The sequence below is a fragment of the Lissotriton vulgaris genome, chromosome 1_1, assembly GCF_964263255.1.
Source record: "Lissotriton vulgaris chromosome 1_1, aLisVul1.2, whole genome shotgun sequence".
NCBI classification, from domain to species: Eukaryota; Metazoa; Chordata; class Amphibia; order Caudata; family Salamandridae; genus Lissotriton; species Lissotriton vulgaris.
In genome coordinates, this window is record NC_141685.1 from 1357424428 (window position 1) to 1357439738 (window position 15311).

A 15311-nucleotide genomic window follows, 5' to 3' on the forward strand; every position below is an offset into this window, starting at 1 on the left:
ATACTGGGCAAGGGACAACAGTATCCAGTTTACTCTGAAACAACCATATATGCAGTTCAAGGCTACACATAACACTTATCAAGAGATTAATTAGGCTGCAGCCTATCTTGAACCCAGTCTATGCAGGAAGGCACTGCTATACCAACCTAAAGATCTAAGTGTCCATCCCAATGACAGATGTAGGCAGTATGGGAACCACTTTTAGAAGAGGATCCCATACTAGTGTTATCGATTTGATCACTTTGAATGTAAGATTGGGCCACTTCTGGTTGACATGAAAGTCGACTGGTGTCCTTATAGTGATCATGACTCCTTGATCTTACTATTAACTGGGCTTCCCTATGAAGAAATCCAAACATATGCCACACAATAGTGCCGGAACCTATATTAGCAAATTGTCTACGTTATGTCAAACCAAAAATTGCTGACCCAGTTATATGGGTCATTTGTTAAGCATTTGATGAATTATGTAGGGTTAAATGAAGCAGAAATTCCAATTTTGAATGTACATAGCATATTATTTAAAGAGCTTCAAAAGGCATTATATAAAGATGTGCCTCCCAAGAAACCAACTTTGGATAAAGGGGTTAAATGGTATGACCTCGCCTGTAGACAGGCCAAGAGTTCTCTTAGATTAGCTGTCTTAGGCGGTGATAGAACCCTAATAGTCAAAGCTAGATATACTGAAAGTCGTGACGAGTAGATGTAAGGAACTGGCATACCAACTGATCCTGGCCGGTTGTGGCATTTTTGCCAACTACTTTTGTTTCCCCTTATTCACTCTGGACAATGGATTATTTCACCACGGAGTGATTATACAAATACTTGTCTCTCTTGGCAGATAAGGCGCTGTTTAATCGCTAAGCAAAATAAATCGAATTTGTCAACCAACTTGATATCACTAGTGGCACAAATGTTTTGATTATCTGGATCATTTCCTTCGCTTAATATATGTGAAGAGCTCCTTGCCTACTTTTTAAAATATTCATGCTGATAGAAGTATACCATATCCTCAGCCATTTTTACTTCTTGGACCATTTACCGCCCAATTAGGTGTACAGATTTATCTCACCCTGAAGAAGTCCTTTCGTAAGGACGAAACGCGCTGGCTGTTTTTTGATTGTCCTGATCGTGTTTTAAACCTGTATCAAAAGAAAAGAAAAACTTGGAAGAATATATTTGTGGACACAGATTTAAAGAATCATTTTTTGTTGTCTGGGTTTCTTGGAGGTGCACCCTAGCTTTTGTTTAAACTGTAATTTTCCTGTATTGGAATTACATTGTGACAGTTGGTGTTTTACGGTGTGCACACGGATTTCTGGGTAGTTCCTGATTATCTACATATGACATTGGGATCGCGGGTCAGGTGCTGTGGCCTATAGGGTTCCACTGTCTAGCTTCATTGTACTTTTAAAGCCTCTATCAATTCCGCAAAAAAGAATTGGGATGATAAAGTTTGGAATTACATCTCGTCTGCTGTCAAAACAAACAACACTAATCTCTTTTGGCGCATAGTAGCCCAATCCAGAACAGACAAAGCGAAAAGTTATCATCATTATATTTCTGCTTATGAATGGGTGTCTCATTTTTCTGATCTCTATGAGGCAAAAGCCCATAATAACATGTGGCTGTGTAGTGATCAGATTACCACATTAGACGTAACCCGTCCGAATGCTACAGAAGCAGTTGATCCAGCTGTTGTTTTTAGCCTTGCGGACACAGCCACAGCTATTGCCTCGTTAAAATCTGCCAAGGCACCGGGACAGGATAAAATCCCAGGAGGCTTATATAAATCAGAGCCCCAGATTTGGACTGTTTACTTAAATGTACTTTCTAATGCTATAGCACAAGGCGGTGAGATACCAGACTCCTAGAGAGGAGCAGAGATTATTGGAATATACAAAAAAGGTGAAGCATGTGCCCTCTCAAACTATAGACCAAACTGTCTAATCGACAATGCACAAAAGATCTTTGAGAAATTGTTAAACTGGGTGGATTCTAATAATCTCGCATCTGCCCTTTGAGCTGGGGTTTAATCAAAATTAGAACATTGGAATGTTGGGAGCTCCATTGAAAACAATGGAGTGCTCCGGGCTTATAATGGCTGGTATAAGCCTGGAGCTCCAACATTCCAATGTTTCTTTGTTCACAGCTCTGAATGTGAACAAAGGCTTCAGGGAGCCTGAGGGGATTCCAATCCCCTCACTCTCCCAAAAGGTTTTGTTTTTTTGTTAGAACATTCTGTCCTCTAGTGACAGAATGTTCTAATAGCCTTATAGCCCTTCGTAGATGGGCTATACCGCTATTAAAGTCCCTCTCCCTTGTTAAAGGCCCTCGCCTTCGGCTCGGGGACTTTAACGCTGGAGAGGGCCTTTAATAGCTGGTATAGCCCTCTACAGCGGGCTATAAGGCTATAATATGTACCACTGACCAAATTTTTAGATTCATCACACTTTATTATAAATAGGTTTTATTGCGGCTACAAAAGCTTTTCGTGGCGTTTATAGACCTCAGATACGCTTTCGATCTCATTCATGTACCAAGCAGCTTTAAACATTATGGGGGTTCCTGGGAATTTGATTCATGTTATGTCTCAACTATATAGTAACAACTTTGCCCAGGTTCGCTGTGGACATATGGGAGAATTAACTGAACGCATTCCAATTCAGCGTGGTGTGCGTCAAGAGTGCGCTCTTGCACCCACGTTTTTCTCCCTTTATATGAATGTTGTAGTAGGCACCCCAATGAACTGACTCCCCTGCTCAGAGTAACAATAAGGTTCAGATTCTTTTATTTGCAGATGATTCCCTCCTTATCCCCAAGACACCTATGGGTCTCCAGCTCTTGGTTGACAAAGGTTTAGGTTTTTGTGGGTCAAGGGGCTTGGAGATAAATGTAAACAAGTCTAAATGCATGGTACTCTGGATGGAGTAGTTAAAAACTCAAGTATTCGAGTATGCGGAGAAGCCCTAGAGTGGGTGCGGATTTCGACTACTTGGGGGTAAAAGTAATAGAGACTTTTAACTGGAAAGGTCAACTTAGCAAAAGCTCACTATTAATTTAGCACAGATCAAATGCTATCATTAGATTGTACAGGCAAACAAGCTCACATGCGGACTCACCGGCCCTTGAAGTTTATCGTGCTATGGCACAAGGAGCCGCTCTTGTTGGTGCTGAGATCTGGGGATGTACTGACGTTTCCACACTCTATCAGAAAAAATAAATTTGCAAGACAGTTGGTCTCTGTTCCAATTAGTTCACTGTTAACTCCTTTATACCTTGACCTAAGACTAATAAGAATTGCAGATCTGGCCCCACTCAGATCGCTCGTCTATTGGGTCCACTTATGGATTACACCTGAGTTAAGTGTGTTTAAAGATTCCCTTGTAGACTTACTGAATGTAGGGGGTGCCAAGTCAGTTCCTTGGGTTACATTTTTTTCAGACTGGTTGAGGAGGTTGGGATTGAAGAGGCTATGGGCTGATCTGATAAACATACATAAAGGTGACTTTAATGTCTTGAAATCATGATGTCTGGGAGGCGGAGTACTCTTATTATGCAACGGGATATCAGATCCACACTAGGCTAGATCACCTCTTCTGTAATACAGACTGCTAGGCCCTCATACGTAGTTCTGAATACTTTGGCAGGAACCTCTCAGATCATAAATCAGCTTCGAGTCATGTTCCAGTGGGGGAAGGCGGGCGCAAGGGCTCCTATCCCAACATGGTGGCTTCGGACGGAAGCCTTGCGGGAGACAGTATACAAAGACACTATAGCCGCACACCTTTCTGGGTACTTTGAGGAGAACATAGAGTCAGTGGGTTCCTGTGGGTTGGCGTGAGACACCATGAAGGAGGTCATGAGGGGGCACTGCATCAACACGACATGGGGAGTTAAGTCATCTCTCACTCGTAGTGTGATGACTTTAGAGACAGACCTGCGGACCACAGAGTTCAGGGCAGTGTTGACCCCGTATGCATGCCCCCATCTGGCGACTGTGCATTTCCAATATCAGGAGGAGATTAAGCGACTCTGCAATCTTGAATATACATCATTCCTATCCCGCCAGCACACTGATGGCGATAAGCTGGGGTAAACAGCTTATCGAACAGGAACCCCCGGGACCCTGATGGGCACCATACGTGATAGCGCAGGCCGCTTGAAAAACACTCAGCCTGACATTTATGAAGTGTTCGCTCAGTACTACAAGCAGCTGTATTCTTTCCCCCAGGAACCCTTCTCAGTGAAAGTGCAGGACTACCTGCTAATGGTGGTACTTCCCAGCTTGATCCCACTATAGCTGCTAGAGTTGGAGCAACCTCTCCAGATAGAGGAGACCAACCGGGCAATTCACCAGATGGTGCGTGGCAGGACCCCGGGCACGGACGAGTTCCCTGGAGAGCATTATGCAGCTTTTGAAGCCAACTGTGCTCCTCGCTTGCTGGAGGTCTACCAAGAAGCGCACCAGCAGGGTGTTCTACCAAGGTCTCTCTGTGTGGCCCTATTAGTGGTGCTTACGAAGCAGGGCAGAAACCCCCTGAGGTGAGCTCTAACTGCCCGTTGTCAATGTTGAACATTAGCTACAAAATCTTGAGTAACGTCCTTGCCAATAAGCTGCTTCCGATGCTTAGCTCCTTTGTTCATTTGAACCAATGTGGGCCTGTGCCTCAAAAGGCAACACACTCTAACATTCAGCGCTTGTGCCACATCATGGATACAATGTTCGGAGGGGCTCACCTTCCATGGATTTTAAAAAAGCATTGATACTTTGAATTGGTCCTATTTGATACAGGTGCTTGTGGTGATTGGGATGGGCCCTAACTTTCTTGGTTGGGTCAACCTCATATACTGCCCCGAAGCCGAGGGTTCACACTGGCCGTCATGTCTCGTGATCTTTTCCCATAGGTAAAGGGACCTGCAGAGGGTGCTCTTAATCGCCAGTAATTTTCACACTAGCTATGGAGCCCCTTGCGGCCATGCAGAATGCTAGGGTCCCTGTCTGGGGTATGAAGGTAGGGCCAGACTGGCAAACCGTGTCTTTATATGCAGATAATGCGTTAGTATACGTAAGAGACTATACCTGCACACTGCGGGCCTTCTATGTACTACTTGATCTCTTCGGAGAGATGGCAAGCCTCAAGGTGAACTGGGGTATGTACTGTGTCTTCCCTTTACGGTGGATTGAGCTGGAAGTTGGGTGCCTCTCTTGGTATTTTGAAACCTTTCATTACCTCAGTGTTAAAGTTTAGCAGGGAGACAGGGACTTGCTAGATAGTAAGTGTGGTATGGCCCTGACCTCCATTTACCAATCCATGCACTTCTGGACTCAACTACCCCTCTCGCCTAAGGGCAGGGTATCAGTAGCAAAGATGCTTTTTATTTGGAGGCTCTTATATTTCTTTGTAGAACTGCCAGTGATACCCACAAGATCCTTTTTTAGGACCCTGAGGAGTCTAGAGTCTGAGCTCATTTGGGGACCCGCTTGGAAACGGGTTTCAATTCCCATGCTTCAGCGCCCCATTCTCAAAGGGAGGACTGGAGTTCCCAGGAGCTGTATTTTGCAGCGGCTCAACTGCAGTTGCCTATGCGCTGGTTAGCTTGATATGAAACAGCGGAGGGTGGCCTGGTTCGAGCAGAGCTGAGGGGCATGGACGTGCTGAAATGGCTGCTCTCGCCTGAAGGACTGGCTAGAGGTCTGGGTGTTGGTAATCTCATCTGGACTAGGAATATACATCCCAGACACACACCAACCCCTTATGCATCACAGCTGCTCCTTTGGAGCGTGCCGCCCATGAAAATTTTGCTGGGGGCCCATGATCCTTCTCCATGGCGAGAAGCTGGAATCGCCCAACTGGGTGACCTGTACAGCGACAGTGCACCGCTCTCCTTCCAGAGCCTGCTAGAACTCTATGAGGTTGGGGCTGGTCTTTTTCCTGCATACAATGTATATATGGCAACAATTGGGGACACATGGGCACCAGGGCAGGCTGAGCCGCCACTGATAATAATAATAATACATGTTTATTGTTTAGTTAATTATACCCTTAACAATATTTTGCATGGATAAAACAGTAAAATGTCTACAGATTGTGAAAACAATGTGGGCTTCACATTTTCCATTGTTTTTTTTTGTTTGAATATGTTTTATTGCATTTCTTTCATGAGGATACAGGAAAGCAAGATAGTACAGCAGTAGCATTGTTAAAGTATAACATTTCTCATCCATTATCTATACATGATCATACAAATGATGAAGATAAAGCAGGTTAAAGCATAGAATGACTAGGATGTTAAATACAGCTGTACAAAGATACCTTTCCATGACAACAGTTTGCTAGAACTACAGCTCTACCCAGTCTCATCCGGCAAAACGAAATCTGTGTGATAGGGTACCTATGGCAATAAATTGACAGGTGAAAAGGAATTGGTCGCGTCAAGAGACTGACGAGAGTGCATCCATCAGGACGGGCGTGGTGCGTCCTGGGGAATAGGTAATATCCCAGTCACGAGGAGCGTTATAGTGAGGGGGAGCCGGCAGACTATTGCATAGGAGTATAGGAAAGAAGGGAACCCCTACACACTGTTTAGTTTGCTATCAACTGAATATATCGCACTACACTTTTCCTTTTTTTCCTTTGTCTTGTGATTATGTTATGTAAATATATGTAATGTATGTATTTAAATGTGATACATGTAAATATTATATATTTTGTTATATCTAAACAAAACAGTGAGAAACGATGAGAAATACAAAAAGGAGAAAAAAAGAAAAAATATAAATAAAGTGATCTTCAAATTTTGATATATCACTTTTGTGTTAACTGAATAATTATTGATGGTCGCTTAATGTTGTGAGTACACAAATCAGGGCAGTATAGTAATAACGAGTTTGCTATTAAGCTTTCTTCTCTACTTGTTCAACTATTGCATAGGAGATCATATGCAGCATTAGTGATCGTCCCTCATTCATAGGGTGTGACTCTTATGTTATACCCATGAGTGTCGCGCTCATCCCAGGGGGTATTTCTACAACTGTGCGTTCAATGTGGTCTTACAGTCACCTAATAAAGCTCAAGAAAGAAGACCTGCAAACAATCAATACCCAATATCTTTTGCTCATAACAATAAACAGCAATGAAGAACTTGTGAAAATAGGGACTGAAAACTAATAAAAAGGAAAAAAAAGAGAATAAAAAATAAAAAGCATATATGTAAACAAATGGGACGGGGATATGGGCAGGGGTAAGTGCATGTGTTATCGTGTCAGTAGTGGGTGTTGTCCAATGCTACGTGCGGCGGCGGTGGGGGGGAATCTTCAAGTAGGGTCTCAATCCGGAAATTCACATTTTCCATTGTTATGAGTAATGATGATCATGTGCCTCCAATGAAATCCATTACCTGTACAATAAAATTCGTACTAAATCATAACATTTCCACATTCTATAGTACAGTTGAGAGTTCAGTTTCCAAGCGTGATCATAAGGTTGAGACATTTAAATCACTTACATATCCTGTACAATAACATTTCTTGATAATTCAAAGTTTTCACATTCTACTTTAGAGTTCGAGTTTCAGTTTTCAAAGACTGATCATGAATGTTGAGAAATGTAATCAATTTACAGTTCATTTGAGGATCTGACGGATCTAGTCCTGTTATTAAGGCAGCTCTGCATGTCTTTATTCATGTGATGTTTAGAGCTTTCCTTAATAAAGTGACTCTTGCTGTGTAAAGTTTGGGGCATGTGCCGATTAGATGGATAAAATCCTCTTTATTGCTACTGCAGAGTCGGCATGTTGTAGGCCCTTTGTGGACCCAGTTTGGCTGGTCTACAATCAACAATATTTTTCCAAAGTGTAGGACCATCAGTTGTCATTTTTAGGTAGATAAAAAATGTAATACTTGAATAAGGTGCCATTTCAAGGATCTTGTTGTTTTTTTATTTCAAAATGTAGGTTTCAAACATAAACAAAATCAGCTATACTTCGTAAATATTCACAAAACTACACTCTTGGCACAATGCTATAACTGGGCAGGGCATACGACTTAACAATAATACACAAAAATATGAACTCAATCAAAATATGAACAAAAAAACATTTGAACATAGAGTACCAATAAAAAATAGAAAATTGTGCACATACAGATCTACATAGTACAATTATGAATAATAATGATAATAAAAAAAAGAAAAAGAAGGAAAGAAAGAGAAACAAAAGAAAGAGAAGAAAAAAGAGAGAAAGAAAAATAGACATCAAGGTTTATATAAAAGCAATAGGGAAGTCTACAGTTTCAGCTGTCTATTATGACCAAATCCCTATATAAGAACAAAGATTTCTACAACAACAACATATAATGAGTGTAACATGATTTTGAGCCAAACAAAATCATGCATCAATAAGAAAGACTTATACTGTGTATGAAAGAATAACTTCAATATAACCTTCTAGAGAAGTTACCCCATAACGATGACGGTGGTTTATGTGTGACAAAGTAAAGATCTAACAAATTCCACATGACTCTAGTCAAGGGTTTCCATGGATAATTCTGCAGAGCAATATTATCTGCGCCCCTGAGATGAATAATCCAGTTCAACCACCCTTTATATGAGGTCTTATGAGTATGCTTCCAATTATTTAATACCATTTTTATTGCTGACGTGAATAAAAGGTCTAATAGGGCTTTATCTGCGTCATTGAACGTACCAACCATTAGAGATCCAGTTGTTAAAGTGGAGAATTCTCTTTTGAACTCACAGTTGAATAACTTTGAAAGAAAATCAAAGACTTTATCCCAAAAGGTCAACACAGCCTTACAATGTAATGTAAGATGGGCTAAATCACCAGTTTCCTGATTACAATTCCAGCCAAGTGGATCGTCTCGGAAATGCTGTGAGTGCAACCGAGCTGGAGTCCAAAATGCCTTATAAAGAAGCCAGAGTTTTGTTTGAGACAGTACTGGGGATATCTTGTTACAGGTTGTGGAACTCCACACTTGAGGCCAAATAGATTTGGGCAACGGGCCAGAGGTGGCAACTTCCAGAAAGCTACCAGGTTTTTGTTGAGATTCAAAGTTTTGGGGCAAAGGAGTTAGTAAAGGTGTGATACTTGGTGACCCAGTTTATTAATCTGTGATACAAACATTGGTAAGGATGATGGCAAGTCATTTAGTTTGGATTTACTTAGCACCGTTCTAATTTTTTAAAAGTTGTAAAATTCAATGTTGTCTACATTGTATCTGGATTGAAGTTCCACATACCTAATGGGATATGATGAGTGTTCTAGCTGAAAGGGCAAGAATATGCCCTGATTGATCCAATTATCAAAGTTTAAACATTTCCCTTTATATAAAATATTTCGATTATGCCATATAGATCCCATCTTGGATCCCTTAATGCTTGATTCAAGTTTCTTATCTACCTTTAGTAGTGCCATTTTTGTATTTTTGAAAATAAATTTGGAACTTATTGGATACAATTGATTAGAAGTGAGCAGAACAAGGGGATTATGATTCTCAAGAATAGATATTTCAACTACTAACCACACTGGGGTATAGTTATTAGGAGGTGAAATCCAATAGGAACCCTATTTGGCCAAAAATGCAGATTGATATATTTTAAAATCGGCTAGGTTAACTCCACCTAAGGATTTATCTAATCTCAGTTTCTTAAGACCAATACGAGCCTTCTTGCCATGCCATATAAATTTCGAAAGGAGGAAATCTAGTTTATGGTGAAACTCTTCTGTCAGGGTAAGTGGGAGCATGTTGATAAGATAATTAATTATGTGCGTAATCATCCTCTTTATTGTTTCTATTCTCCCCCACCAAGTGATGAATTTTGAGGACCATGAATCGAGTAGTTTGATAACATTTTCCAATGTTATCTTTTCATTGTGATGGAGTGTGTCAATTAAATTACTACCAAATTCAATACCTAAATATTTTATATAACCGGATTGCCACGCCAGGCCTGAGTTGCCTAAAATTTCTTTAGTACAGTGAACATTTAAAGGTTTTACCTCTGATTTGTCTCTATTAAGCTTGTATCCTGAGTGTACAGAGTATTCACCAATTGTAAGCATCAAAGCTTTAATTGAAGGACACGGATCTTCAGTTATTATTAAAATATCATCCACATAGGCAGCTAGTTTAACATGAATATTATTGAACCCTGCCCTTTTTATATATGTGTTCATCTTGATGTCTAGAATTAAGGGTTCCAATGCTAAAAGGAAAAGAGATGGTGAAAGAGGGCAGCCTTGTCTGGTGCCTTGTTGTAAGTAAAAGACTCAGAGAGCAAGCCATTAATCGCTATACGAGCCGAAGGCAATAGATATAGGGCCATGACCATATTTATATATGATTCCCCCAAATTAAACGAATACATGCATTGTTTTAAAAAGACCATGAAACCCTGTTGAAGACCTTTTCAGCGTCCAGGGTAATTGCTATTGTAGGATCTTGTTTGGTCACAGCGTTTTCCAAAACGTGACATAACAGGTGAGTGTTGTCATTAGACATACAATTTTAAAAAAAGCCAACTTGAGAATTACTTATTAAATGTGGGAACAGTATTAAGTCTAGTGGCTAGAATGTTTGCATATATTTTACAGTCAACATTGATGAGAGATATTGGTCTATAGTTCTTTGGCAATAGAGAATCTTTCCCTTCTTTAGGTATCACTATTATGTTAGCTTCTTTCATGGAGTCAGTCATACATCCTTTAGTAGCTATACTATCAAATACTCTTAGCATAGTTGATTGCAATTGGTCTGAAAAAGATTTATACAAAATGGCCGTAAATCCATCAGGACACGGAGCCTTGTTATCTTTCGAGGACTTAATCGAGTTTGTCACTTCCAGGGCACTGATTGGTTTACCTAGAGCCAATTGAACTGATGTGTTTAATTAGGGCAGATTCAATCTGTTCAAATATTGAGTACATTCATCTAATTTAAAATCTTGTTCATTTTTATATAGGTCCTCATAAAAAGATTTAAAGGTGTTTAATATATCTTTTTGTTTAGTATGAGTTTGGTTATTAGTATCTTTGATAGACGGAATAACGTTTTGCTTCTGTTTATTCTTAAGATATGAAGCAAGCAATTTACCCGCTTTGTTGGCTTCGCAAAGTTTAAGGGCTTTGAATTTGTTCACCCATACACCAGCACCTTCACTCAGAAGTTTATTATATTCATATTTCTTTTAGTTAGGAGGTTGAAAATATTAGTATCTTTTAGTGAAATGGCATGCGCAGACTCTAGAGATTTAATTTCATGTTCTAGCCTACCTAATTCAGAATGTAGTTTTTTATTGATTTTTGTTTTGATTTCAATAATTATCCCCCTGATTGTTGCCCTTAGTGCGTCCCTAAGGGTGTGTACGTTGGTTTCCGGGAGAAAGGTCAATATATTTAAGATAGTCTGTAATTGCTGCTTCAATTTTCTTTTTGTGTTCAGGGTCTGATAGAACATCCTTATTAAAAGACTATCATTTGGGTGAGGGTTCATAATGACTGCCAGCCATTTTATCGCTGATGCATGAATGATCAGACACTAACTTGGGCGATATATCTCAGTGTTCAATTAAATGTGTAAAAAGACCGGATCCAAGAATGTAATCTATTCTAGTATATGAGTTATGAGGGGCAGAATAAAAAGTATATTCTCTGGAGTCATGGTGTGGAAGGCGCCAGGTATCTGTGATGTTAAATTTAGAACATATTTTAAAAACTATACTGTGCGATCTTGTGGCGTGATATTTGCATAAAGATTGTCTATCAATTATCGGATCTAATGGGATATTGAAGTCACCCCCAACTATGATGAGATCGTCCTGGGAGAGACCCTATACAGTGTTCGAAATTCCCTCTCAAAAGTTTGGGTCATCTGTGTTAGGACCATATATGTTTACGACATGTATAAGATCCTCTCCTTTCTTTAGATGAGTGACCGATAATCTACCATCACTATCATGTGATTGTGATTTCAGAGAAATATTGGCTTTCCTCGCTATTAAAGTAATCACACCCTTTTTTTTATGATCCGCTGGTGAACATGCAACTTGTGAAATCCAATTATACAGAGTAGGGTTTGTGGCATATTGTGAGGTGGCAGTTAAGGGACCTAGGGGTAGACCATCCGGGGTCTATGTATATGGGTGGGATCCCATCTAGGATGCAAGGTAAACCGAATAGAATCCCATTCCCCAGACATTATATGCATCCTTTTGACTTATAGAAATCTACCGAAACTAGCCATCATTAATGTTTATTCCCAGCTAGTTCAGCATGGTGGGATTTTCCCAACGCTAGATTCTTTGGTAAGCCTTCTCAACTCACTTTCGGGGAACGTGCATTTTTTAATTGGTGGGGATTTTAATTGCCACTTTGAACCCCTTAATGGTCTTTGAAACCTATTACTAGTGATGAGGACGCAATTTGGTCAATCCCGGCTCCTAATATATATTCGATCAGAGGGTGGACACCACTTGTCCTCCAATTAACTTCTCTTACCCTGACCTTTTCTTAAAGGGCCTGCAATGGACGGTTTCCGGGTGATTACCCAGGGCGTCCTACTTTTGAGAGACCTGGCCGGCATCAGTAATTGATTACCTTTCGATTAGTGTAGAGATCTGGCATAAAGTGGCAGAGTTTAGCGTTGATGCGCGCATTGAAAGTGACCATAATCCTCTGGTCGCATTGCTAGACTTCCAGATGGGAGGAATAGGCCGAGGTCCTGAAAATCCCCTCCGAAATAACTTAGTTGTTGTTGAAGGAGGGAGACGTATCCGTTGGGCTTTAATAAACTAATCCCGGGAAATAATGTCAAAAATGTACAATAGGGGGCGTGGCTAAGATGGCAGCCTGAGTAGAGGCTCCCCCGGCCTGAATCCCCGTTGTGACCCTCAATTAGCATTTAAGCCCCCAGGCTGGAGTGAACTGTGCCCAGCAGCGTGGAGGCAACTGGTGCCCTTCCTTTTGGCGGCGAGAGAAAGCAGGGCCACTCCCACGCGACACCCTTTCCTTTGCGGAGTGGGGTCCCGCCACGTGCCGGGGTGCAATGGCGGCCCAGAACACGGAGTGATCGGCGATGAGTTTCCGGCGAGGTGGCCCACCAGGAGAACGGCCACTGTGAGGGCGCGGCTGGAGCCAAAGACAGGAGCTGGTGGGGAAGCGCGTGACTGCAGCGCTTGGTGAGCGAGGTGAACTGCGGAGCGCGCAGCCGAGGACGGCGGCGGCACCACCATAAGAGGCACAAAAATTGAGCCCCAGGACTTGGGGCCTAAACCCAGTGGACGCACGCCAGCCCGCCGGAGCTACAACCAGCCGCGCGGGGGCCGGTGAGGTGGGACACCAGGGGTTGCCCGCGCTGAAAGCAGCGGACGGGAGCCGGCGGTGAGACAAGAGGCAGCAGCGCATTGTCGGCAAGGCAAGCTGATGTGGGGCTGGCCAGCGGTGGATGGAACGCCCGCCCGGGCAGCACGAAAATCGATCTCCAGGCATTGGGGCCTACAAGGACTAGTCTGCCTGCAGTACTGAAACCGGTAAGGAGGGGTGGTGAGAGACCTGCGTGGCAGGGAGGACACATCTGGGCACGGCCTGGAAAGCAGAGCTGCTGACTGCGCGGGATTACCCGACGAGAAGGGGCCGCTGCCCAGAGGGTGAGGACTGGAGCGAAAGGAACAGTGGTGCTTGCCCGGCGCTCATAGCGCTTCGCCAGCGTGGTGACTGGGCTAAGTGGGACACATTAGGGCTTGCACCTGACCTGGCCCAGGTGGATTCTGTGGGGGTGAGGTTCAGCCTGTGCTGCCTTGCTGCGAGTGGGGCTTGGAACAGATCCCCGCAGCGCTTACCCTCCATAATACCCAGAGCGCAACAGTAGACGGGGCGCTTGGCCGGTGCGGCGCAGATGACGATTTGGGGGCCCGGACCTCAGCCCGCGTTGCATGGGCACCAGGTGAGCACATATTCATCAGAGCAGACCCCATTCAAGCAGACGAGCTTTTGAGGCTCTCCAGGGCTTGAGCGGTTGGCACATCATGGCCGCTGTGGGACGCAGGGGCGGGTGCACCATAACGGACATGCTGGTCAAGGGTACCCCTAAGGGAGAGAAGGGCCCGCCGTCCCCAGCAGCGGCAAAAGAAACCACAGGGCAGGAGGACGGAGGGCCCCCATCACTAAATCGTTCTTGGAGACTCTATTTAACTCCTTGTGAGATGACTTCCAGACGCTAAAGCAGGACATGGCTGGAGAGCACCGTGAACTATGCCATGATGTGGAAGGCTTGGGGGAACGAGTGGAGGTGGTGGAGGAAGCAGAACAGACTAGGAGCGAGGAGGTAGAGGTAGAACAATTGCAGCAAGAAGTCATCCGCCTCCGTGAGCAACAATTCAATCTTCAGGCGTACGCGGAGGACCTCAAGAACCGCTCTCGGAGGAACAACATTAGAGTCCGAGGCGTTCCATCCAATGCAGAAGGGAACAGTGTTGCTTACTTTTTGCAGGGAATGTTCCGGGAGATCTTGGGGGAAACCGATGACTTTGAAATCCGCATCGACAGGGCGCACAGGGTAGGCCTGGCGCGCCGAGCACCTGCTCCCCCACCTGATATCCTGGCCTTCCTACCTGTCTTTCCCTTGAAAGAAAGAATCCTGAGAGAGCCTCTCCAATATCAGAGCAACCCAGTGGCACTGTGCCAGGACCTCTCGGCCATCACCCTGCAAAAGAGGAAGGCCTTTAGGGTAGCCTCAACGTTCTTGCGCGACAAAGGGATTCCTTATTCCTGGGGCCACCCCTTCAGGCTAATCTTTAAATGGAAAGGAGCCCTGCATCAGCTCAGATCTCAACGGGACACATGTGCCCTGCTGGGCATTGACCTCGACGAGGACTCAAAGACGGAGGAGGCAGCTGTGCGACCCTCACAGAAGTCACCGCGAACCTCACGAGATGAATGGCAGCGAGTGGGAGGCAGACGTTCGCCCAAGGCCAATCTTAAACCAGACCCAGCGACAATGGCACAGGAACAGGCATATGCTATCCAGGAAGTGTCTAAGGACACAGCAGCATTGAACTGATGCAGCGACGACAGGGGGGGGTTTCTTTGCACTGAGACCACTCGGGTCTAGGGAGGGACGGCCGGGGGGGCCAACGAGGTCGCAAATGCCACACACTCCTCCACGTAACGTTACCACAGGCCTGAACTGAGTATTGATAGGCCTGGGACTATGACTCACACTTGGGAGTTCCTGGTTAGGGTTAGGGAGGGGGGAGGTGGGCAGAGGGTGTTGGGGCTCGAGGGGGGGTTGGGGG